The 27,655-nt window shown below is 36.8% G+C and overlaps 1 protein-coding gene across 1 annotated transcript in view; it reads right to left on the bottom strand.

The window, feature by feature from the left end:
- Positions 1–27,655, bottom strand: part of PRKX (protein kinase, X-linked) — a 60,005-nt gene that overhangs the window by 31,603 nt on the left and 747 nt on the right. The window lies entirely within an intron of this gene.

The raw sequence follows: 27,655 nt of genomic DNA, 5'->3' as shown, positions 1-27,655 counted from the left end.
AGGTTCAAGAATCTTGAGAATTTATTAAAAAAAAAAGTTTGTTTTCTGTATGTGTATTCTCACTTAAAACATTTACATTTTATCTAACAGTTATTCTTTCCAGCCACTTGTAATATTGTTTAAGAGCATGGCATTTACTAAAAAACAAAACAAAATACTCGTATTACAAACTGGAAACTAACAACTTCAGCAATCCAGTTTTAGGGAACTTGCAGGTCCACTACCAATACAGCTTTCAAAACCAGCTTTCGAGATAAAACTTCTCACTACACAAACCCACCAAGGACTACAGTTGTCCAAGCACAGAAGATTCTATCAAAGCAGTTTTACATTCCCACCGGTCCTGAGTTACAGTTCTTTAACCTTAAAAACTGCAAATAGGTCTCAGATAAAGCCTGCCATTATAGTGAAGTAAGCCATCAGGTTACTCCGGAAAATTTATCATGCAATTAAATCCTTTAACAATGCAGTCACATTACATGACTATACCTGTAAACAACCTTATTTGCACGGGGATGGGCTTCTGCAGTAAAAACACCCGTAACAAAAAAAAAGGCCCAAAAGCTTCCAAGCAGAGCCATCTGTTCAAGCTACTTAAAATACTGATTATGTACATCTATATTGAATGCATAGACAAAAAAAATTAGGTTATTTCAGAATTAGGAGCTGAAATTTAAGTTCTGAGTAAAAACACTGTCAAGAATAACTATATCCGTATTGCACACCAAAATTAAAAATCATCTTAAATTTTTAAGACTTCCAAATGTGGACTCAGGGAAATCAACAGTACCAACTCCATAAGCAAATACTGCTTTTGTATGCATTTTTATACTTGTATGAACAAAGTGCTTCCATAGACATATTCAAGAGGAAAGTCAGAAGTGAACACATACCTAATTGTTCCTAGGTCTCCAGTGATCTCATGTTTCATGACTTGTTCTACTTGTCCTAGAAATTTTTATTTTAGAACAATTTAATTTTTCTTTATGCTATTGGTCTAACTTTACAAATGGTGCTGCTGAGAAATAGTAACAGTAATAATAATAGCAATCACAAGTTCCATCCATTTTCAAAGAAGGACCTGTCGGAGACTTATTTAGCAACAGTTCTAACTTTGGAAACACGGCCTCTTTAAAAACATCTCTGCCAGGAACGGCAAAGCCTGGCAGGCTATTCCAGAATAGTGGCAAGCACCTAATCTCAAGAGCCTCCGGGAAAACCAGAAGACCACACAGACAGGCGAGAACATACAACCTCCCTAGCTAGTTTTATTGTTGAACTGATTGCAGTCTTTCTTCAAACATCTTTAGCCCAATTTCAAGCAGCTATGGAAATCAAGATGACAATACAGACCAAGAAGCCATCTAACATTTGTTTTCAGATGTCTGTTCTCATAATATGAATTTTCTCCCATTCAAGTCTTCTCAGAAAATCCATTAGGCCTACATCAGTTTGTAGTGACAGTACCCAGACGCAAAACCTTCCAGCACTTTTGACAAACAATACATTCTCTTAAAGCCCTAAAGAAAAATAATAGTGATGTTCTGGAATTTACTTACACCATTTAAGCTGTTCAGTCAAACTCCTCTCACTGCAAAGAGAAGCTAAGAGCAAACATGGCGAGTACTACATATTTTTTCAACCAAGAAAAAAAAAGACTTTAACCATGTGGGGCCATTAACAAGGGGGAGCAGGGGAACTTGGCTGAAACTTAAAACCAGTTGTGTAAAGCATGCAAATGGAGTTTAATTTATGCCTTTGCACAGCCACATACAGGACTAATTGTTGAGTTGGTTTTTTTTATGCTTAGCCAGTCTTCAGAAAACCAGATAGAGTTTGCATACAAAGATGACTACAATTCAAATACCTCACTTCAAACCTTCAAACTTTTGGTCTGGATCCCCTGCTCATGCTTTCAGCCATTTCTGCAAAGATTTTTAAAATTCTCTTCCTTGCAAACGGAGTAGGGGGTGGTGGGGCGGCGAGGGAGGAATGGGATGGGACATGACAGTCAAGAAAATCTAGCTGTTTTATAAAAACAGGTCTTATTGTTGTGACTAGGTGTAAATTCTGCCCCTCACATTCATGGAAAGAAAACTAAAAAATTGAAGCAGCAAAGTGGCAGCATGTAAGATAGAAGCCCAGGCTCCATAAATTTGAGGACAGGTTTTTGGAAGCAGAAAAAGGCAGGGTTCCTAGTCTTCCAACAAAGCACCACTGCCTTCTGCCCACCAGGAAGGAGACACTAAGCTATTGAAACAGTTTCTGTTAATCCTCATGAAAGAATTGTTCAAATTTTTGCCTCCATCACCTCAGAGCTCAGCTGTATGAACCAGCTAAATTTGACCTTCTGTGACAGATAAGTAAACATTCCTTAGGATTACCTTAAAATAGAAATATCTGTACTTGCCCATCTTGCACATAATAATGAAAGGAAATACGGTGTGTACAGATTTGCACAGTATTCTACTGACATTTATTTAATGTTTATTTCAAACCAAGAGAACGTCAGGGACCGTGTACCTTTCTGGATGAGTCCCAGGATCTACTGAGTACTATCCTGCTGAAGGAAGAGCAATGGCTATATACATACAGGGGCACACATGCGTACCCCTACCTCTATCTATTATAGCACGTAATGCCAGAGTTTTAGAGCAAAAATGTGCTTACATCAGAAAACTATACCTCATGAAAACAGTTGTTATTAGAAGGTCTAAAGGAGGATTTGTAGTTTATTTACACAGTCCCTTTCTCCGTGCTAAGGCATATAGCAAAAGAAGGTTTCTGGCCACCAGTAACAAAAGCAAGTGAAGAGTGCCTGTGCTATTTGCAACATGCAACACAATGCAAGATTTTTCAGGACTAAACGGGCAAACAGAATAAAACACGCAAAATACTAACCACTAATCCAGTACAATCTGTTTACTACAGAAACAATAAAAATTCTGGATCCCTTTGCAAATTTAATGTGGTTGCAGAACTTGAAGGAATGCCAGCAACCTTCTCAATTAGGTAACCTTCTCATGTGAAACACACAGAAAGGGAACAGGCGAAAAACTGCAGAGGACCAGCTTGGCCTAGGTATCAAACACAAGAAGGGCATTCTCAGTCTTACAAAACAAGCTGGAGTCCCTAACACCATGCCAAAATACCATAGCCAGTTTCCAGGATTTTACTCTCTTTGAAGCCTGGTAAAAAAGAATAAAGAATGTGAGACTATTTCTGATGCAATTTTAGATACTTTTGATGCTAGGAAAACCAATCCTGCAACTTTTGATCAGCTAAAACAATTGAGTAGTCATGTAGTAACTATTTTGCTATTGATGTAGGTGACTAATTTAATGCTCAGTTTGCCTCTTTATTTGCTCCCATTAATTAGGCCCAGCTGTTCCAGCTTCCCATCTTTTTAATCCCCAGCTCTTTCTTAAAACCAAGTTTGCCTTGCTCAGATAGATACCATCTGTTTTAATGAAGAATAAACTAGGTCATGTGAGATCCATGACCCTGAGGGCTGCTTTCTGAGTCCCAGAGGGGTTGGTCCTGACTTCCACAGATGCCTACAAAAAGCGTCAGATGTATTTGCTTTCATTTACTTAGAAGAAACATTTCCTACTGTGCCACATGTTAGCCTTTATTGGTAGCCACAAGCACAACAGACTTAATTCTGTTGAATATCAGAGATAAACTAAATGAATTGTATCAGATTTCAAACTCACTATTGAATGTCAAATTTGTCAGCTATTTAATCTCTGTCTCATCTTGGGATGGAACTTAAACAGCCTAGCAATACATATCTTACAAGGAGGAGCGGGGGTTGTCAATAAGTCTTGACAAAGAAGGGGAAGAAGTGGCACAGCAAAGGAAACCAGCCTGACCAAATAGACTGGTGATCAGAAGATTAACGCTTGAAAGAAAGATATGGGGAAACCACATGACACGAGCAGCTGTGGGCTTCTACAACAGAAGACATGGTTGGCACATGAACAGGGCAACACAGAATGAGGATGATGATTTTGGACATCGTAGTAGCCAAGTTGACTTTTTTTTTCCCCCAACCCATAGACCAGTGTCAACTGAAAATGCCTTGCAGACTACCACTCAACCTTCTCAAATTCAGTGTCTTCACACTGTTCCACAAACCAGCTGTAGATTGCTCACCATAACTCTTAGACCATTGCTTCTATACTTCTGTACCACTCTAGAGGGTTCTGATCTAAACCTGAAAAACATGCCACAGAAATAAAGAAATTTAGAGGAGGTTTTACAGGCTGCCTATTGTTCTGTCTAGAACTGCGTATCTCATACTACTGAATACAAGAAGTAAATGTCAAACAATACTTTTTGCAATGCTTTTGTATATCCTTTGATATTCAAATATCTGAGGAGACAGTCTGATTAAGAGAGCTTAAAAGCGTAAAGAAATAGATGCCTTGTGTAGTGTTCACCATGTGCAGCTCTGCCAGAGCAGCTTGCTTCTATGACTTTGTTCATTCATCCATTGTGCTGTGATGCAGTTTACACTAGGAACTCCTTGGATAGAGAAAATGTCTTTCTACTTAGCAATAATGTGATATATTACACAGCAAGAAATATGCCTGCTACATTCCAGGCAACATCATCACTTTTCAGACTATCTGTCCCAGAAATTTTATTGCCAGTGGCATAGCAGTGGTTCTCTCTTACTTCTGTTTTGGATTCTAGACTCATCCTTTGTCAACCCATTTCTCAACTGAAAGCTCAGTATCATTAATTCTTTATCCCAGCTCAGCTGGAGTTGAAAAGAAAGTAGCAATGCATGTTCAAAGTACAGCCTAGCTTTTCACTCAAAGATGCTGCTGTAAAAAAATTCCACCTCTTTGCTGCTTCCAGATTCTAAAGATCTGACATATTTTCAGGTTCCTTCTTACTTGGTATACAGGGAGCTTATAACAATGCACCACTAAAACTACATTTAACAATCTGGAATTTGGTGCAGCCTCTTTCAACTTTGCACATGACTTTATACGCCAGAGAATGCCAAGCAATTGTGTCAATGACAGTTGCTGTTGACCCACCCAATTAAATTTTTCTGAATTACAAACCTTAAAGAATTAAGAACACAGAAATCACCAAGCTAATTAATACCCATCAGTCAAGCTTCCTGTTTTTCACATAGTTCAGAGACAAGTTACTGATTTCCAAAAAGTGCCATTCAGCAGAATGCCCATGACAGGAGTTCCTTCTAATTCCAGATATTTATTTATTTTTTTGGCTCACAACTTATTGGATCTCTATAAAAATACTGCAAATATCAGGGTGTCTTTAAACAAAATAAGCAGAATCCTTGAAAGTTTCTCCTCTCTTTTATTATTTATTTATTTTGAAATACCAGGGACCATAAATAATAAATAAATGAGACCAGAAAGTCACCAGCTTGCTGGTGATAAGAGAACCTTTAATCCTTTCCATTTCTAAACAGCTCTTAGAACACTGAATTTAAATGCATGTCCATGTCCCTTCACAAAACTTTCACATCCACAATCTTCAGAACAAATTCTCATGAAACTCGTATTTCCCCACTTGATTCTTCAGTGGTATTTTTGTAACTCTTCCCATGCCTTCCGCTACCTGTGATTCATGACATGTTGATATAAAAATGAACAGATGAGTGGATGAAAAGTTTTTCCCCCCGTATTGAAAATAAGACATTGCAAAGTCACTATTACTCCTACTTTTACCTATTAAATATTGCACATGAAGTGTTGATAGGCCTCAACTGCAAAAATGTTTTTTAATAAAAAAAGCTCAAACAGAAACCTTTAAAGAGGTACTCCTTTTTTTACCTAGAAACTAAGCTCTATACTACTTTTCTGAATTAAGTTTAGGAGGCCTGTTGAAACAGTATATTTTAAATAATACCAAACCCCTTCTAGAAGTAAAGCATATCATTCTGTATTGACCTGATTTTAAAAAAAATTCACCTATAACATTTTAAAAGACAAGCACTGTTAAGCTAAGATCAGGTACCTGTCTGGCTAGCAACACATTCCAAGTTAAAACACTAGAAAGCATTAAATTATCTATTTCATCTGACAAGAATTTCAGGTAATTAAAGCATTATCAACAAGTGTCACTTTTTAATAGTTGGAAGAGAATCTGTAAATCAGAAAGTATACTAGCAAGATAGGCCATCTTTGGACTTTTTAAACTTATAAAACGTCTTTCAAATCCTATTCACAGAATTGCTTCTTTCAGGTAGGGAAAGAGTAAAATAAGCATGTTAACCAAGAGCTTCTTGGAATTCAAATATGAAAAAGAAGGATTTTTTTGTGGTTTTTTTTTTTTCAAAAAAATAAATCTCTCAAACAACAAAAGCCAGACATACAAAACCCAACATCCAGCCACCTCCTGTCCATTAACTAGTGCTCAAAATTCCCATAAAGTTTAGAGCAATTCAGGATTCTTTCTAAATGAATTTGTGCTCAAAGTTAATCTTTTATGATTGCTTTAATTATTTTTTTTCTTTACATGTTTAAAAATACTATGAAAAAGCTTTCTTAAAATGAAACCGAAAACAAAATGATGGACATTTAGGCTAAAAGTTACTATTTTTAATTGAAGTATGTTACACTTTCGCTTACCAAGAACAAAATAATACATGAACACATCACAAAGTAACCAGCTCAGGCAAAGAGAAGGAAAACCAAAAAGATCACTCTAACATTATTCAAATCCCCAGTTTTAAGCTACAAGATTCCTTTTGATTGTTAAGGTAAAAAAAAAAAAAGCAAAAAAAAAAAGCTATGACGGCAACATTTTATATTATAACCCCAAATTATGAATACTGATCTCTCTTCAGATACTGTTTAATTTTGGGTCTGCTGTTGTGAATACATGGCTCCTACTTCTTGAGTTGGCATTAGTACTACATTCAAAATTTTGAACTGGATGTCCCATTAGCAGTCTAAGCCAAAAGGGATTAACCTCTAATCTTCTATGAGGATGAGTAACTTGCAGTTTATCTCTAGTAGTACATAAAGAATCAATTCCGGTAAAACATTAATACACCATTTTTCACTTATTCTATTCTGATGATGAGCTAGAAGTGCTTCCAAGTGATTTTTCCCTCCCTCCCAATGAAGGCAAGAAGAAAGATGGCGAGTAAAACCTATTCAGGGACATATTAAATTGGAAAAAACATCTCTGTTGCTAGGTTTAATTCCCACAATCAAATCTTTACCCAAGAGGGCAGTAAAGCTTTCTCTCTCATCATTTGTCAGCACTTCTATCTTCACCTTCAGTTTGCCTGTATACAGGAATCATTTACAAAACTGATTTGGCTAGTTGCTTTACTCATATTCAGCATGGAGATACTTAGTTCAATTTTCCACAAAAAAAACCCAAAAACAAAAAAAACCCAAAAACCAATTTGCTATGTCACAAAGTCAAGGACAGACTTAACTTTTTCAAGTAACTTCAACTAAAGGAAACAGTCATTAAGGTCTTAAAAGTTTAAAACAGCACCTCTGTAGAAGATGCACCAGAGTTCAGGTATTTAATAGATTGTTCCAGTAGCTTTTGCTCTGCCAGTTACTACAGATGAATGTATTGGGTCCTATATGTTGCTGCGAAACTACTGTATGGACAAAGCTTACAATTATACCCAAAGAAAACAGAAAACCTTAAAATAAAGTTGACTAGCCAAACGATTACAGAACACAGCTGTGCCCTAAACTCACGTTCTCATCTAAGAAAAAGAAATAAAAATAACATTTTGATGACTAAGAAAAAAACACAAATGCAATAATCCATGAAGGATTTAAAGAGCGACTTTGTTCCACAGAAGTTAAAGTTAAATGGAGTCTGATAAAGATCAGAGACACATGCAGCAGCATGGGTCGAAACTTTAACAGCAGCCCCCTCTGAACTATGTGAGGCTAAATAGGGGTGCTTAGAAGGTACCTAACACCTGATTTAGCCACTTTCCTTTTAAGTCCAGAAATATGTGCCTCTACACACTTCCAGGATTTTTACATAACCAGCATATTTCTGTCTGTCCCAAAACTCAGCTTTTACAGATTTCTTCCTTTGTTTTCTCTGATAGAACTACTTGATGCAAGTCAGTCCCATATTAACGCAAAGAAAGTATCAGGCTTAATATCCTTGACTGTGTCCTTTTAAAAAGCAAACAAAAAATCTTGTTAAAGTACAAAGGGTTATTATTGCTGAACGAATGTAATAAAAGCCACATTGTTTGTACTTGACCGATTTCCTCCTTCAACAGTGCTGGACAGAAGCCTTTGAGGGACTGGTACCTCTTATACATTCCTTTCAATTACATTTCGCTTCCATCTTCACCTAAAGTAGTGCTAAAGGAGAAACAAATCAAGGGGGACACTTCACCTATTTAAAAATATGGGGTTTGTGCACTACTTTTGAAACAGATTATCTATTCATTACTTAATTTGGTATTTCTACAATGCTTTTGAAGAGCTCTTGGATGAAGACAGATCAAAGACTTTGACTTAATGTAAATGTACTCAGCACGTTTTAGTTCTCTCATCTGTTTCAGGAAATAGCTAATAGGCAACTAATAGAAAACTGTTCAAGATTACCTATTCCCTGCTATTTTGTGTGCTACCACAGAATTAGGCACAGAAGGCCCTAGTCCAGAAACACATTTGCATATTTACCCACACGCATACCAGCAAAACTGAAATTTAGCTAGAAAGGCCAGGTTGAAATCCTGGCCTTTATGCTAATATTCAGAAAGCAAATTCTATCAAATCAGCAGTGAAATTAAAGTTCAGTGGCGGCCAATACCTACTTTTCCAGTTGGTTTTTTTTTTTTTTTTTTTTTTTTAGTTTAACCTTTTTTCACTCAGACTTTTTACTTTCATTTTTTAAATTTCACTGACCTAGAGCTAACTCAGGATAACAAAAAAAACAACCCCAAACCTCTGGGCATTCACATTGAAGACAAAGCCTGTCCACTGAGTAGTAGCTAAAGGCCTCGAAGCATCAGAAAGTTTGATCTTTGCATTCTACCTGCAAACTTGAAGACTGTTATTTTTGAAAAGTGACAAACTGGAGTTCTTTCTTCTTTCAAAGATAGATTACCACCACAGAGGACCACATAGCTCCACATCATCTCTTTATGGTTGGACATTAAAAGATACAATGGATGTATGTCCTGAAAGGCTGCCATTGTTCTTGGCCTGTTGCAATTCATGGTGGGAACTTATAAAAAGTCATTTCATAATATAAAAAAACAGAAGTAGTAAAGTTGCAGACTAACAGTGTACAAGCAGTAACTGACGAGCTCGTTTGTACCCCAAACACAAGCTGAGAGAATTTCTCCACCTTCTAGGCAAACAAACAACAGCCTCCCCAGACACCTTGAACTGGAACTTCCTCACTTATTAAGAGCTTACCTTTGCACCAGCCAGGTGGAATCCTTTCCCAGTCACCAGAGGGAAAAAAGGCACTTCTTTATTCAATTGAGCAGTTTTACACCTCCAATTTATGAACTCAGAAGTACCTATTTCGCTCTGCTGATTATAAAGTGATTCTACAAATGTAGGTTTGATAGTCATTTACACTGCATAGGTCTACATTCAGACAGGAGAAACCAACCTTGAAGTTATATGGTCTGATAAGTGCACATGGGATTTCATGACATGGAAACTATTGACACAGAATATGCTAATTTGTGTAAGGAAGTATACATTTGTGTGGTTTAAAAAAAGAATTGTTAGCAACTCACTAAATTCTTCATCTGTGTCACCAGTACTATGCCAAATGATACCTATATAACTTCAGCACTCCGACGCAAATAAAACTTACTGGCACTATATCACGAACGTGCCATTAAAAAGTCAGCTCGTTCATCTAGCAATTTTTTAAAAAATACCTATATAGTTAATAAACAGACATTACACACAAGAAAGAAGAGATATAGATTTTACAAATATTCACAGCTCAAACCACATCCAATTTGCAAGCTTGCATTTACCTGTATCATCTGTAATTTTACATATGTCACGCAAGTTTATACAGCACAACAGAGTCTTAGAAGGTACTTTAAACTATTGTTGTTTACATTGCCTAACAGCTCAAGTGTAGACAGAAACAGAAAAATATTTCTGATACAACTAAGCCCTTCTCTGAAAATTTTATTTAGTTTGATCTTTGCTTTGAATGGGTTGTACTGAGTACTAGAGATTTTATCATAACATGCACAAAGGACTTAGTGTTGTAACTATAGCAAAACAAATACCTTCCCAAAAGATTCAAATAATTTTTTTACATCTGTAAGCTATGAACAGTGTTCTGGGCCACAGAGACCCTATATTCTATCTTCTGTAAATGAAGTCTCTCAAAACAAAACCAAGCTTCAAACCAGTAAGATCTTCTCCTAAAACACTATTTCAAACTGGAACAGGCATTGCAAATGGATTTCTTTTTAGTTGAGGGTTAATACACTGAGAATTCACGAGTGGAACAAAGTATTCCTCAAAGAGAATGCTTTGTTTATATTCATAAGGCAGCATCATCTGATATTCCTGAGAGACTACAGAGTAAAGATGCATTATGTATCTAGAATTTACTTCACATGTTCATTACCTTTCCAAATTCTCTCATACTATACCATACAAAAAAAAAAATAGTGTAACACTGTCCAAGGTAAGGTGATGAAATCACTGTTGCTTGGCACTACAATGGACATAATAATATTCTGCACCTAAAGAGCTATCATGCAAGAAAGAGAAAGTAAGTCTAGAATATCCAAATAAAGTTATATCTGACAAGGAACTGGAACAAATATACTAGCACAAATATTAAGTTTCAAAACCTCAGTCTCCAAATTCCATTCTCAAATATCAATTAAACATTTCAGAAGAAAATCACTGTAGTGCCCAGGAATTACATTACTGATAGAAGACTGTATTAATACCTAATGTAAATGAAGACATGCCAGTGTTAATTTAACGGTTATGTTTAGTGTAAACACTTAAATACTCGAGCAAAAAGGGACTGTGGTCTTTAAATTTTTCAGGCTATTCAGGATTGTATGGACGACTACACTGTTTTTTCTCTCTAATGCAGAAAAACAAGTCTAAACTCAATTAAAATTCTGCTGTCTTCTAACTTCAGTTCAGCCTACTATGCAACTGAAACACAGAATAGATAGGGTTTTTTTTCTATTTTTACTATGTAGTTTCTTAATAAGAAAGAAAAGCCACTCTACCAAATTTCCATTTAGAAGCCAACTGCCCGTTTTAGTTTTATACACACATTTTCCTTCCCCTCCCATCTCCAAACTGCGATCCTGTTTCTCTCCAGTATTATACCTCTGAATACCATACCCAAGAAACCCATCCAAGACAACAAATAAGACTTTAAAGTTTTACATCATTGACAATTATTTAAATGGACAAAAATGAACCAGGATGAAAACATTTGAGAATTTATGAAAGAGCACACCCAAACAACCTACAAATAAATTCCTTTCATAAAACAACCTTGATTTTCAAAGTGACTCTCAAGAAACAAACTGTACAAGAAAACAGAAATCAAGAGGTGAACAGGTCACTACAGTAAACACTAAAGTAAGTTTCAGAGGCTATGGCATATATCTTAACAGTCATAACAGTAAGGTTAGACTTTTTGACTGATATGAGATAGCATTTTTGTGCATGACATTGTTTCTGTACATTTTTTTTTCTTTTTTTAAAGCATAAAATCATCTAAGGTACAACATTTATTTTAATGCCATGTGCATTAAATACAGTTTGCTAACTTCATACATCTGAAAACACAGGTGGGAAGATGCAGTATGTCACAAACAGGCAAGGATATAGGTGAATTCCCTAATAATAAAGTTTTCCCCATCCAAAAGCAAAGTTGACATACAAGGTTATGGAAATAAATCTCTTTTGCAATAACTACTACCTGCTCCTGAACAAAGATACTTAAAGAGTAAATATGTATAATAAAGAATTTATCAGATTTTAAATTATTCATGAGTCACAATATGAAACAGAGAATTCTTCACACAGTCACATGAAGAGCAAAGAGAAGGATAAGGTTCAAAATTAAACACCCATGACATAGGGAAATAAAATATCCTACAGGACCTATGCTTCAATCACACATAGGCCAAGGCTTTTAAGATTCCCAAAAGGATGCTTTGTTTGGACAGCACAATTTAGCTTACCTTAACTTACACTTACCAAGATGCAATATTCAATCCTGAATTTCCAAGCTAATATAAACGCTGGAGAAATGCTAAGCTTGTTACTTCTTGGAATATTTATATCAAAACACAGGTAAGTTATTTCAGACCCATTTTATACTATTTGATAGCTAGTTTTATAGAATGACAAACATACCTAATATAAAACAGGATATGTAGCATGAGAATGCTTAAACCTGAGCAAATCAAAACCTGTATTGCAGAACACTAAGCATTAATGGGACTGTATATGCTTCTTTAAATTGTATACAATCTTTCAAAATACAGATATCAAGTGTCATTTCTGATGACAACTGTGTTCAAATTTATGATTTCTAAATTGTTTGAGAAGGACTTTCTTAAATATTATCTGTCAATTCAAGGACTGGCTCCATTAAAATAAATTTAAAAAGTCACCTCATCTTCATGTTGCAGGATTTGAACAATACCACAGACAAAAATCCATATAAATCCAGAAGACGGAATATAGTAGGTACATACATGAGCATGTACCCTACACAAATCCTTCCGTAAGACCTGAGAACTTGCCATAAAATCTGAAAGCACTTCAAACACTGTCAAACAAATTTAGTTCAGTTTTTAAATGCATTGAGAAGAAAAGACCACATAACTCTTCACATGTATTGAGTTTGGGATGATAAAATCTCATCCTTACTAATGACCCAGTGTTGAAGACTTACCTCAAATTGCAGAATCTCAGCCTAACAATTAATTGGATTCACCCTCTAACTTGAGGTGACTAAGCCCAAAGTAGTACAGTGGCAAATCACTTAAGGTGTGTACACCAGAAAAGTCAACTGAGATGTTAAAAACTGCATTTCAGGACAACTGGTTGGACAATACACTGACTCAATACACATGGACAGCTCTCCATCCTAACTGAACTGGCTAATCTAAGGAATGCCTCAAATGGAAAACAAAGCTTTAACAAGAAGACAAAACACATACCCCCCCCAAACCCCTCTCCGTTGTCTGTGACAGTCAAAAGCATGAGGAGATCAGAACATTGAGATCTAAAACTGATGAGTCCATGATTAGTGTTACCTGGTTACACCCTTTCTCACAAACCTCTACTCTAGACACAAGATTTTAATTTTTACATATAGTGTATTTAGAATACTGCATGGAAACTTATTCTCAGCATTAAACATTTATCAATTGCTCTATTCCACAGTTCATGAGGAGTTATTTCCTGGATCTTACCTCATAATGCTCTGTATGGTCATGAAGAGTATCAAGGACATTATGTAGTAGTAATAATAGTGAAGAGTACTAGATAGACCTTACTAATAGAAACAGAATTTCCAACCCATCATATCACAGTTACAGTTATGAGCTAGTCAGCCATACAGAACCCTTTTTATATCCCGAGTGTTCTCGCTTTCCAGTCTCTGAAAGCAGTTAGTCATTAATACTCAGATCTTGAAATGAAAACCAAGCTCTCTCTTTTCATAAGAATCAATATTTTCTTTTAGATTTTCAGTTATTTCACTCTACTATCTGATGTATGTCTTCATCATACACAAATTTCTTAGCAACATATACCCATATCATATACATAGATATAGGGGTATGTAATATACATATACACATACATGCATTTACTCAACCACAGGTTATTTATTTTGTTTACTGCCATAGTTGCTTCTCACTTCTACTCTCTCCCATTCTCTCACCCCACAAAATCTCAGAATTAATTATCTGAATCGAATCTGGTATTTAAAAACAGGTTCACAGTCTGCAGCAAAGTGAGCAATGAATAGCAAATCCAACACCACCTTGATAGGATAGATTAAATTACAGCTAATTGAATTCATGAGCTGTAGTTCACACGCCAAGAGTACTTGTCATGCCCTTGTAGACTCTTTCTCCAAAATTGTAGCATCATTGCTTACTAAGAGGTTCACTCACTGTTATAGTTGACACGGCACACCTTTCAACAGAAATGTATTTTAAATTATTCATTTTAAAGAATAAGCATTTCGATATAATTTATAATTCAGGACTTACTCTTAAAGAAATAGTGCACAAGCACAAATGTGCTAAAATTAGAAAGCCAGACAAAAGGATCAGAAATGAACACAAAAGCAATTGTCCTGGTTTTGGCTGGGATAGAGTTAATTTTCTTTCTAGTAGCTGGTACAGTGTTATGTTTTGGGTTCAGTATGAGAAGAATGTTGATAACACACTGGTATTTTCAGTCATTTCTAAGCAATGTTTAGACTAAGTCAAGGATTTTTCAGGTTCTCATGCCCAGCCAGCGAGAAGGCTGGAGGGGCACAAGAAGTCGGCAGGGGACACAGCCAGGACAGCTGACCCAAACTGGCCAAAGGGGTATTCCATACCATGTGACGTCATGTACAGTATATAAACTGGGGGGCAGTTGGCCTGGAGGAGGGGATGGATCACTGCTTGGGAACTAACTCAGCATCAGTCGGCAGGTGGTGAGCAATTGCATTGCGCATCACTTGTTTTGTATATTCCAATTCTTTTATTATTATTGTTATTTTATTATTATCATTACTGTTTTCTTCCTTTCTGTTCTATTAAACTGTTCTTATCTCAACCCTCGAGTTTTACCTTTTTGTTTCCAATTCTTTCCCCCATCCCACTGGGTGGGAAGAAGTGAGCGAGCGACTGTGTGGTGCTTAGTTGCTGGCTGGGGTTAAACCATGACACCAATCTACCTGGGCCAGGTCATCAGTTCACATATAACCCAAATCAGTTGTAACTGAAGGTTACTGGTATCTGACAGTTATTAGTTTATCATCCATTAACACTTTTTACAGAAGCTGAAGCATATTAAGTTTACAGCAGCAAAAATAAAAGGCATAGTTCTGCCCTGAAGAGAGATGAAATATGCCAAACAAGAAAAATTATTAGGCATATTAGATATTTACTATTCTATGAAGTGAACTACAGCTTGTTTCAGATGCTTGCACATTTCCTAGGAACAAGTAACAGTCTCAGAAGACAAGACAGAGACTGATGAAATTATTTTTTCATATATAAGAGGTCCTCCTACATCACTGACAGAAGAGGAAACTTGCATTGCACTATCCAAAATACACCTCCTCAGGAGGTACCAGAAGCTGTGCCAATGACTAATACAAATATCTTTCTTCTTGACATAAAATGTTATCCTTAAGAGGATTTGCCAGCATACAAGTTAAATACCATCAATGTTTAAAGAGTCCCTAAGCACCTGTTTTCATTGTATTGCCCTTTTTAGTCAAGTTTACCGAGTTCCTCAGTCTTTTAAAATGAGATCTGTGTACAACATGCAAAACTCTTTGGAGATGACTGTACTTTATGGTAAATTATTCGATAGTTTGCACCAGGAAAAAAAAAAAAAAGGATTTGTCTTGCTTATAAAACTAAACCAACTATGCTTTTTTCCTATTACTACAATCATAGTTTAATTTTATTTCAAGAATCACATTTCAGAGAATCAATGGAGGCCAAGCAACAAAGCTGTGTTTGTTCTCAAACAATGCAACTCCTAACATCTCTATCAAAAATGAAAGCCAATTAGACTAGAAATCACAACTAGCCTGGGAATATCTGGAGTTCTGAGTCTCTCCCTACCTGTTACATCTAATTGCCAGGAGAATTTTTTCCTCCTACAAATATTTTAAATGCCAAAACACGTGAAGATTAGAGAGAGGTTTATCAACGTATTTTCTTACAGGAGATAAACTGGCAGTATTTCATGCAAGAGTGCCCAGCTTTAGGGTATCAGTGAATCCCTAGCTGGTTTATTTCCAGATGAAGCAGTAACATAAAGTTGCTGACATCACACACTAAGTATTAACTAGCAACAACTACAAGTTCAGATATACCCTACCAAATCAAGCACTAGTAACATTTTCTTCACATACAATTATGTAGAATACCCAACTGTGCTCCTAGCCAGACTTTTACTCTGTTCTACTTGTTTTGCTCTGAAAAGAAACAATATCAAGGAAACACAAACCTACCTAAACAAAATGGAAGTGTATCAAAATAGCGTTAAATCCTCTTATCCTACTCTCTTTTTCCAACATCATTTTTATGTAGGAATTCCAACATTTTGAACCAAAGGTATAGCCTCACCTAAGCATTCATCTCTGTTACTGCCTGCCAGCCCTCTCTGACTATTCATCCACTTTGATAGTCCCCATTTCACTAAGAACCCTCTTTATTAATACACAAATAGCAACCATGCAAAAAAGTCAGTAAAATTCAAACAGAATGTTTAAAATTAACACAGAGGTGTGAACCCTTGTCTCCAAACACAGTGTCAAACCACTTCACTTGCAATTAAACATTTAAGATCAAGATTCAAAGACTATTTCTATTGCAGGCTTTTATCACCAAGGTACACTCCTAGGAAACTCTAAAAAGCAATGTGAAACAGGCATACTCTAAGCTATGAAATCAGTAGCTATGCAACCAACTCCTGCTTTAGTTCTAAGTTAGATGGGTTTACCTGCAGACCTGCCAGAAAAAAAAAAATAAGGACTGCTAAGGGACTGGCTAATTAGCCACAAAGCCAGTTGTCTTCTGCATTTCCCATTTCACAATGTTGCTTCTCTATTTACTATTAGCATGTATTGCAAGGTCTTCTCAACAGGTAAAAGAATTCACTGATAAGTAACATCACCTGCAGTATAGCACAATACATACATATTTCATGTTAACAGAATATTAAAAATCCTTGCTAAACAGGATTTTAAGATTCTATTTCTCAGTCTGCCTCTGATGTCAGTCAGGTTGAATATTTATGGAATTACACCCTAGCCACATCTTATGATCACCTTCTGCTCACGAAATTAAATCGGATTACACTTTTTTTGGGTGGTTGGGGAAGGCATAATTCCAAAATACCCTTTGGGTTTCAGATGTCAAATACTGTTATTTCACCAAATGCACAACTCGCTCAAATTGTCCTATCACAGAGCATTGTTTTCCCAGAATTATCCCAAATCAAGCCAACAACGCTGTACTCTCCCTAACTTACAACCGACAGTACAGTAGGAGCATCGCAAAATTTAGGCCTACCTAACAACAAAGGCAGCAAAAAACCCGTCTCCACTGCCACCAAAATAAAACTTTTAGCTTACAATAAGTGTTGCAGATACAAAGAGTTGAGACAATTCTAGAAACTCTCTTCACTTAGACATTTAGAACAAAGGATATAGTTTATTTTATTAAACACATAAAAGGGATAGCTTTCATAGGCTTTACAGCATCAGGAATGGATGTGCCCCAATTTGTTTCTACTTTCAGATGACTAAGTATAAAATGTATACGACTGAAATCCAAAAAATTAACTTAAAAAAACCACACCCACCCCACCCCACCCAAAAAGAAATATATTTCCATGTCTTTTAAAACACTTTGCATTAACTTTGTTGTTAGTTCTTTTTTTCAGATTCTTTCCAAATCTCAGTTACTTTGTTTTCCTTCTAATAGTTCTGTCTTGTAGGACACACCGTCTTTCTCACAGCTTCTTCCCAGCTGCCTTTTCTAGCAGAAAAAAAAAGTAACAAAACCAACTTTAATCAAGGAAAATTTTCCATGAACAGATCCAGGGAATCACTGCTACTCACTGTGAAATTACTAGGAGAGATTCAGAAAGCTTTTAAACAGAATATTTTGAATTAAGTTGTAATACTGGGAAACTTTTAGAAATACTTTTAAATATATTATATCCCAAATGACATTATTTCCAAAGATATTAACGAAAGAGCAATTTCTACATACATGGTTGCTAACATGAATTTATTTTAAGTGGATTGAACTATGTCAGTCACTAAAAAAGGAAGAAGAATAATGTTGTTGATTCAGTAGAACTTCTATATCCGGCACTTCTGAGTGTGACAACTGGGTGGGTTAAATAAAGATGTACTGCAGAAGGCTTCATAGGCCTTTGAAAGTCACAAAATTCAGGGAGAGTTTAGTGGCCTCAGAACACAAATTCAGCATACCAACATGCAACCTGAAACATTTTCATGAAAGAGGGGACAAGAATCCCAGTTTAGAAACAGACTGACCAGCAGCTGTCCTCATTGTTTGTCCTCCAGGGACAGACAAGGAGTTACCCACTAATCTTCCTGAAAACAAACTAAAAATTTACAATGCATACTCTGAAGTTATTTTTGGCAGACCATACAAATTAGAACTGTACAGGCTATCATCTCCTGCACCCAAGGAGCTGTAAAGAAGCCAGTACCAAGCTGGGGGGAAGAGGTCTGAGGCTAGAAGTCTGTCATCAGTTTTGAGGCAGGTGGCTAGAGGAGTCTGCTATTATAGCACCCAGAAGTTTTACATAAACACAGTCAGCTCCAGCCTCTTGTTTTTTATATTTGCCATCCATATAGCCATTACAGTGCATCCTAATTAGTAGATCAGCAAAGTAAAAATCTTACACCCAGTTTAGCCTGTTTCTGAAGAGTCTATGGAGGCATAGCTCTCTTAGCATCTACCTAAAGAACTTTGGAGCATTTAATTTACTGACTGGAGCACTACCACAGACCCATAAAAAGCAATACTGACTAGATATTTTGCTTTAATCCAGAGAGCTCCCTGCACCTCAAACAATAATGGCAGTGTCATTACCCTAAATATTTCAAATTGCTCAGAGTGCCCATATTCCTCAATACAAACAGAATGACACTTAAGCAAATGCCACAAATGCTGTATAAGAAGCTAAGTTTTAATGAAGAACCATACCAAAACTCAAATACTGCATAGTGGGCATCCTAAATGGTCACTTTATATAATTCTGGTAACAAACCATTACCTCCGATATAAGAATCATGTAAAAAAAAAAAAAAAACCCCAACGAAACAAAAAAACCCCAAACCTTGGCAGCTCCACATGCTTTCCTCTTGTATTAGGCAATGTAAGAGATTATATAGTTGCTTTTTCCAGGCAAAATAATGTATTGTATTGATAGGTTTAGTGCTTTTTAGAAGTATGTATAAGACAATGTCAAGTGTACACGAGAAAAACAAAAGCGCATTTAAGTTGCAGGTTACAACTGCTAATAATAGTTTATATTATATAGCTCTTCTGCCTTGAGTTGCCTTTCCCAAATACTCCAATAAATACAACATATAAATCATTACACCTGAATTCTTGCAAATTGCATGTTAGAATCAAATTAACAAATACCAGATATGTGACCTTTCATGAAAAATTAGCTCAGAATTGTTCCTTTAAGTAAAAAATATCCTGGTTAAAAAAAAAAATTGCTACATGTTGTAGATACTGTATGAATACTTTGAAGAAAAAATTGCTAAGTGCAATAGACAGCCAATTAAGAAATTCTATATATGCTGACAGAGAACGAGCAGACTTTTCCACATTCTCATTCTTTCTACATCAAGCTATAAAGAACTTAGGTTTTATGAGTTTATATAAATTTAAATATATACATGCATATATATATATATAAAATTGATAATTCAATAGAAAAAGCTGTAGGTGATGTTCAAACTGAATATCCAGAGAAGAAACAAGAACAAAGAAGATTTTACATAAAAATTAGTCTGTTTCAGACACCATAACTTGTTGGCGTAAGGGCTACGAAATACATTGCAAACCAAGTAAAACCATATAACCAATCTACTTTTACTTTGGTATTAAATAAACACTCCCCAACAAATAAAGAGTCACAAGACTAGAAATCCAGATACTTCACAAAGTATTCAAATCACCTGAGTGGTGCGGTTCAGATTTACTTAACTATAACGTAGGTCAAATTGAGCCGGACTTCCGTGCTCCGCCAATGGACTAAGAAAGCTGAGGGTCAAAGCAGACTTTGTGAATGGTTCTGCTGACCAGATCAACCCAAAAGACAAGTCTAACATTCCATTGACATTGGTATTATACAGAAATAACTTATACCATGCAGTTCATTCACACGGAAATGATGCTTCCTTCATTAATTTTAATGTGTTTCAGTTATAAATAAATCAATAAAACACACACACTAGCAATTTGTCTGAGGTGAAGCGTATCGAAGCAGACCAATTGATTCCCTGGAGAAAAATCACAACACATATACACAAAAGTTACTGTTAATCCATTAATAGACCAGCTATCAACTGTTCCAAGCTGGGACTGGTGTGAAGGAGGGCAGAAGAGGGCAGCGGAGTGGAAAGTTTTCATGAACAAATGCCACAGATCACCACAATTTAAGACTGGATAGGACAGATGTCAGAATTCACCAAAAGAAAATCTGAGCGTCCACGAGCAACTCTGCAACACAAACATCCTCAAACTACCTTAAAATAGGTATAGATATTAATACAAATCCTTCAGCATGAGCATTACACAGCAGCTCAGGCAAGCTTATTTCACTAACCCAAAAGCACAAGCACTTTAGCAATACAACTAGCAGTTTTACTGAAATGAAGTGAAAACAGTTTAAATCTAGTTTAGGTATGCCTAAAAAGGAGAACTGTAATTGTACATTCTACAATGTAGATATGTCCAGAAGACCACATTCTGAATACTTCTAGTAATGCTAGGATTTACAGTTTCAACACCGTTTTCCCTGCTCCAGCCACCTTTTGCCCGTTCAGTGAAAGAGCTTCGGTATTTACAAAGAACAGTTATGTTGCTTACACTGAACTGCAAAACCACAGAATTTAGAGTTCAATAAGACTGCAGCCCTTAAGCATCTGTTTATAGACAGTTTAAGTTAATCCTCATAATGAGATTGCTATTTTAGTATTTTCAGAATGCTCTTCAGAGTAGAACAAGATGTTTTCTTCAAGTTCAAAGAAGCTTTCCGAAATGATAAATCTGTATTATTCTCAGAATATTTTTTTTTTAAGGTTATCAATGGGTCTAGGGAAAACCTGCTTACAGAAACACTGTAGCTATTTTATACCCTGCCCCTCTAAACCTTTAGAAGAAAACTGACATAAGTGGGTTTTTAATATTCTCTCATTCTGTAACATTCCACTCACTTTCCAAATACAATGTGTTTTGTTAACTACTTTCACAATTTACTCACCTGTCTCCCAGGTGAATTTCCTTAGCACTCTAAATTTGCAGTTTCTGTAGTAAAGAAGGGGCTGTACTAAGGGAAAAAATCTCTGATCCACCTTCAGTATTAAAAAAAATTCTAATCATAATAATAGTAAAGCAATATGTATTTCAAATAAAAACTGAACCACTACTCTAATGTGAAGTGCAAACAGTGCTTGAAAGAATGTTGTAACCTATACCTCCCCCCTCCTTTAAAAAAAAAAAAAAAAAAAAGGCCACATTTGTTCATTCGAGATACTATTTCTGTGGGAAAACAGAAATACAGTCTAATTTTGATAGTTGGTCTTCCCTATCACCTTAATATCCCAGGTGCACACTAACACACAGTACTCAGCAAAATTTTACTTGCCGACATCTTTGAAGCTGCTACAAAACCTCTAAAACTGTGTAGGAATGGGAGGATGCTTTCCCAAGACATCCAAGTAGTCTTAAACTACTCCAAGTACTATTCCAAGTAGTACAAGCTAATGGTGAAGATTTTTTACACTCTTAAGTATCAACAGTAAGGGAACTGTATTGTTTAACCTAAACCAATTTGGTTAAGAACAACTTATGTCCAGACAAGCCCTTGCAACGTGAACACAAAGTTCCCATCTTTTACTTCACAAAAATTCACTCTTTGTTGCTGTATACACATCTATGCCTCTCACAACAAACAAAAGTAGTACATAAACTCCACCACCCTTTCTTTCTTCTGGTATTTACATATTGCATATCACCCTTAATGTGGACCAAACCAGGATTAAATGCACTTTAGCTGGGGATTAACTTCTCTAAGTTTTCGTGATGCAAAAACCAAAATATCAAGACATCCGTCTCCAAAAGGCTGTTCTCCCTGTCCACTACAGACAGTCCAGACATGCAAACTCAGGAACCTAAACATAGAAAAGGTGAGTCAAGACCTAAGAGCCTATGTGCTCTCAACCACCAGTACTTTAAGTTCATGTTTCCTCCCTTTGAAGAAGGGGAAGGAAAAAGAAAAAATCAAATCTCTATTTCTCTTCTATCTTTTTCAGTTTGGGCTGACACACAACACTTTTGATGGAAGAATTTTTCAACAGCATCTTCAGCTGGAACATTAATTTTATTTAAGCATAAACTTGGCAGGAGGAAGGCGTGGTATTAGATGCTTTTGATTTTGTGGAAGAGGAGTTTTGCATGCTTATTTCTGAAATATTAGCACTAGTTGGGTTCAAGATTATTTGATTATTTTCATTGCAACAGGCGCTTATGGGAGTCTCTGGGCTATTTATAGGACTTAAATTATTTATCTTCAAGAATTGTATTTGAGTGTCAAAGCCCATTCTATAACATACCATGAAGTTCACAACATCAGGGAAAGAATTCTGAATTTCTTTTCACAATCAGTTAGATATATAAATATGATTAAGGCAAAAGAAACAGGTGACAGGCAAACAGGTGACTAGCCGTTTACCTCAACACTGATTTTAAACACTGGAGATAGAAAAGCAGAAGCGTGAACTTTCAGTTTTCACATGTTCAGACTTATTCCAGGTACTCTCACTTTTCTGAAAGATAAGAAAGAGTATTTGTTTCAATCCACTTTTTCCAGCCTAATGAGAACAAGAACCTTATGGGAAAGGACCTGGTGCTGCCTACTCCACAATAAACATTATGCCACCGAAATTCACCTCAGCAGTGGATAACAGGAAAAGCAAGAGAAGAAAGCTGAGTCACACCTGGTCATTTTCTCTCCAGAACATCAGCTATAACAATACTAAGGATTTATTTTGGGACAAGTATGATCTTGTGGGAGGGAAAAATGAAGCAAGAAAGACATTCCACAGAGAGTGAAAACAAAATCCAAGTCATTTAGCTTTATGACTAAAGTCTCAAAGATGTACAAATGTAATGGTGAATTCAGGTCACCATTACAGTCACAACATTCAGACCATGTTTTCTTTCAAAACTTGTGGCATTTAAGGATGTTGCCAAGTAAAATCATGGATTATTATTTATCATGTCAGTATCAAGAAAAGGTGAAGAAACAGGAAAAAATGCTCACAGATCCCTTAGAATTATTTTTAATTATTTTTAAATAGGTAAGGACCTCGGTAGTGAAACCAAAAATAGCACTTGGTAAGAAACAAAACTAATTTGAGCCCCTTTAAAAAAAAAAAAAGCCACCAGTGTTCCCTGCTAGTAAAGAATGTAGCTATTCTGGTGCAGAATTTTTTACCTCGACTATACACAGGGAAACCTGCACTGTAATGTCCTATATAGGAGCAGATTCCTTCTTACAGCATTAGACTCCAGTTCTGTACCTTCTGTCCTGCTGATATAATGCCATTTGAAATATATGTGGCTAGCATATTTTCTGTGTGAACACAGTGAAATTAAGTATTTAAAAATATGTTGCACCTCACTTTTCCCATGTACCTTTAAAAATTTTCCCATGCTCATAAAAATTAAAATACTGGTTTGCCCAATTTTTTATTCTGCATTTGTTTAGTGTAAAGCACTTCATGGGAACAGTACTTTAAATGAATCTTTTTGCATGAAAATACTATTATTAAAATATTTCAATCAATTGAATAGATTTACAAAACCCAATTTACATTTATAAAGCCTGCTATGGAATTCATTGCACTTTGAAAAATGGGCAGGAAACAAATCTCACAGGAGAGAGGGCAAGAATAAGTTTGTCATCATTCTCCTCCTAGAGTTCTCTTCCTTCCCCCTTCCCTATTACCATACTTTTCATTTAGGAACAAAACATTTGTTCTCCCAATTTCACCTACCCAAAAGTGAAGAAATATCTTACGGTTTTCTTGTACTTATTATTCTAGTTTATCTGAATTACTTCTTCATTATGGCACAATTAAAAATTTAATATCTCAAATTCAGTACATATGTCAGGTGTCCAACTGCAGCCCCCCGGCTACTAGAATAGGAAGGTTGCTCTTGTTAAATTCTCATCAAAACCAAGGATGATTCAGAAACTATGCCACTAGTGTTCATAGTCTCTCTCTTCCACCAACCAGACCTACAAAAAGTTTGAAATGGGTTCAGATAAGCATGGCTGGGCCATGAACTTTCAGCAGTTAAGTTTCAATGAACATCGTGGTCATGGCATATAAATTTTTGCTTCTGTGCAGCACAGAACTACCTCAGTCTTGGCACAGCTGAATATGTAAATTCAGCTGAGATTCACAGAATATTTCAGCCTGGTCCAAGCAGCAGTTTCTAAGTGTACTGAGCAAATATTCGTATTTTGACCTCCTTTGAAAGGAAAATTAATCCAGAATCAGAAGCGGACAACCAGGCACCTTCAACAGCTCCAGAGCAAGAGCACTCACCTTTCATATAGGAGGACTAGTTAAAAAACCCATACACCTCAAAGGTTCAAAGCCACATGTTCAACCTCTCAGGAAGTACCCTCAAAGAAATACTCTTCCTGTTCAACCTCTCTTAGTGCCAGAAACCAGTATGCACCCCACTCCTGTGCCCTCCCCAAACCTGTAACTCCACTTTATGGACTAAATATAAGGGCACTTCCCCCAAAAGCATACCTGTACTCTAGTCTCTGCTCCCAGTGCCTTTTAGAAAAGGGCCCACAAACACCAAAACAAAGGTTGAGTCCTGGGAAGTTTCGGAGAGAGAAATGTCCTCCCAATCATTATGCTAAACTGTTCTCCCCTTTTGCTCTTTCTTCGCTAAACCAGGCACAGGGTCCAAGAGAAATCACAGAGAACATGTCCAATCCAGCCTGCATTATGGTGATCAGGTCAACAGATTTTAATCCCCTTAAACTATGAAGGATATTTAAAACAGTAGCTATTATAGTCAAAGCAGGTACCGCTTCCAAATTGTTTGGTTTTTTGTTTGTTTTTTTTTTTTAATTTTTATATGAACTTTATTCCATCCTCCAAGAGAAGGTGCCTAAAGTCAGGGATGACCACAATCTCACAGACACCAAGATCATTCAGCTATAAGACCATAGAGCTCCCCTCCCTGTTTTGCTACTTTCTCAACCTGATAGTTTCCAAGGACACACTGTTTCTAAACCTGAGTATGTCTATAAGCAACAATGATTCCAGCAGAGAAGATACCAGAACTTCCTGTCCTGTAATTTCTGGGTATCCCCCTCCCCACCACAACCATCTCCAAATATCTCAGATAGAGCACATGGCTTTCGAGAACATCAGCAGAAAGAAAATGGCTATTCTTATGAGAGCAATCAAACTGCAGACAACTCTGAATTGCTGTAGTGAAATTGATGACAATACATTAAGCTCATCTATTTGTGCAGGGAGATCAAAACAGGACAGGGTAATATTGACTTAAACCTCTGCTAAACAAAACCCCATAGATACACTCTTTCAGTACATATGACATAAACCTAAACTGTACTTAACAAACTAAATTCAAAAATATTTAAGCCAAGCAAAAATGAGCCTTTCAAGCTCAACTACATACACATCTACATAGTACTCTGCAGTATTCTGCACTGATTTAACCTGCAGCCCATTTAACTCAGGAATGCAATGTAGCACGTTAGTAGGCGCGTACAGAGCAGCCTAATCTCACACAGAGTTACCAGCTCACATCAGATGCACTACAGACACATTAGCAGGGCACTGCATCTTTTATGAACTCTGCCACTCAGAGGCAGGTATAAATGTGTTGAGTTTCAGTATCACTTTGAGGCTGCTGTATTGCTTCCTGGTCAGGAGCTAGATCCCTTCCCTCCTCACAGCCTTCTAGTGAGGCGCACAGGCATATCATAAACTCATTTTGAAACCAACTTACAACAAGCCAGCTCAGCTTCTTTGGTAGGGTAAGGCCTTATGTATTTATCTGTGCATATTTTTGTACCCTTCAAGTTTTGTGTTTTGTCTTCCTTCTCACTACAAAACAACCAATGCCACGGTTCATAACAGATGCAAAGAATGGTTGTCATCTCAGACGGAGCTATCTGAGAAAAGGAGAAAAAAAAAAAAAATCAAGCTGGGGAAGACAAAGAAGGAAGGGAGACCGTTCTTTAAGTATCCTGTCAGTGCCCTGATAGGCAGCTATCTGCTCCTTTTACATTTTATTCCCTTCTCTGTGTCTTCATATCAAGCAGCCTCACTTTTTTTAAGTCTCTCTATGCCTTTTGGAATCACAACTTTCCTCTTCCTTAACCTCTAAGGAACACTACACAGAACACTCTAAAAAGATATGTTGTTTAAAATTGACACCAGGATTATTTCCATGTTTCTTCCTTGGCCTTGGGGACATTTCCGTGACTTTTATGCCTTCTTTAAAAATTATAATTTTTCTGCAGCCTATGCTTCACTTTAAGTCATAATCCTCTGTGATGACAATTGTATCCACAGCAATTAGCCATGATGCAACAAACAAGATCAACCACTTCTGGTGGAAAAAAAAGCATCACAAACCTTTCAAGCAGTCTTTTAATAATTTTAATTAATTTCTCAATAAAATGCCTGTTCACATTTCAAATTGGAAAAAATATCTCAAAAACCAATGCGCTTCAAGAGAAGATAACGTGATCTTCACCGATCACATTCTCAGGCATGGTCTTCACCGGTCACAACATTCTCAGGCCCTTCCAACTCCATATTTAAAGACTTATTAAACCCATCAACTTCACTACGAAAGGGTTTAAATCACACCTTTTTGGCTAAAGAGAGCTTAAGGGAAATGAAGATTTGCAGCACTTACTGGAATAAACCTATCCAAAATCATTTCACAGTCCTATGAAGAAAAAAAAAAAAAGAATAAAACTTCCATATAGGTGAACATACAAGACTCCACACCAGGTGCAAAAACGTATGTAACTTTACGTACTTTCAAACACAACGCACAGACAGATACAGTGGATACGAACACAATGAACATCATCACCGATGTCTGAAGTGCCAATTTATTAAACACACGCGTTTACTCTGCAGTGCCGCTGATTACAGGCGGTTTTCAGTAAGCGTGGTAGATGTGACACGCAGCCTTGCCTTCTACCAAAATTCTACACACGCAAAGCATCTCTGCATCAACATTCAGGGCAACAGCGCGTTGGGGTTTTGAAATATACTTAGCTGCCGCCAGTTAACCTGTCTGATCTCCTCACCGGCCCGACAACTGCATTTAAACGATGAATTTTTTATCACGATGCAGGTAAGTGAAGTTAAACCAGACAAATCGGGTTTTACACCAAAGGCTCTTCGGCTCCAGCAGCGACCGTCCCCGTCTCCCGGGCAGGCCAAACCCGCTCCCAGCCTCGTTCAGCCGCAGATCAAAACCACGATCGCGCCGCCAGAGACCGGCGACACCGGCAGCGCCGCGGCCCCTCAGCGCTCCCTCACAGCCGCCCCAGGGACGGACAACGCCGCCCGCCCCAAGCGC

The sequence above is a fragment of the Haliaeetus leucocephalus genome, unplaced genomic scaffold (genome assembly GCF_000737465.1).
Source record: "Haliaeetus leucocephalus isolate CR32 unplaced genomic scaffold, Haliaeetus_leucocephalus-4.0 Scaffold712, whole genome shotgun sequence".
NCBI lineage: Eukaryota > Metazoa > Chordata > Aves > Accipitriformes > Accipitridae > Haliaeetus > Haliaeetus leucocephalus.
The sequence above is the reverse complement of the archived record's forward strand: the minus strand, read 5'-3'. Positions and strand labels throughout refer to the sequence as shown.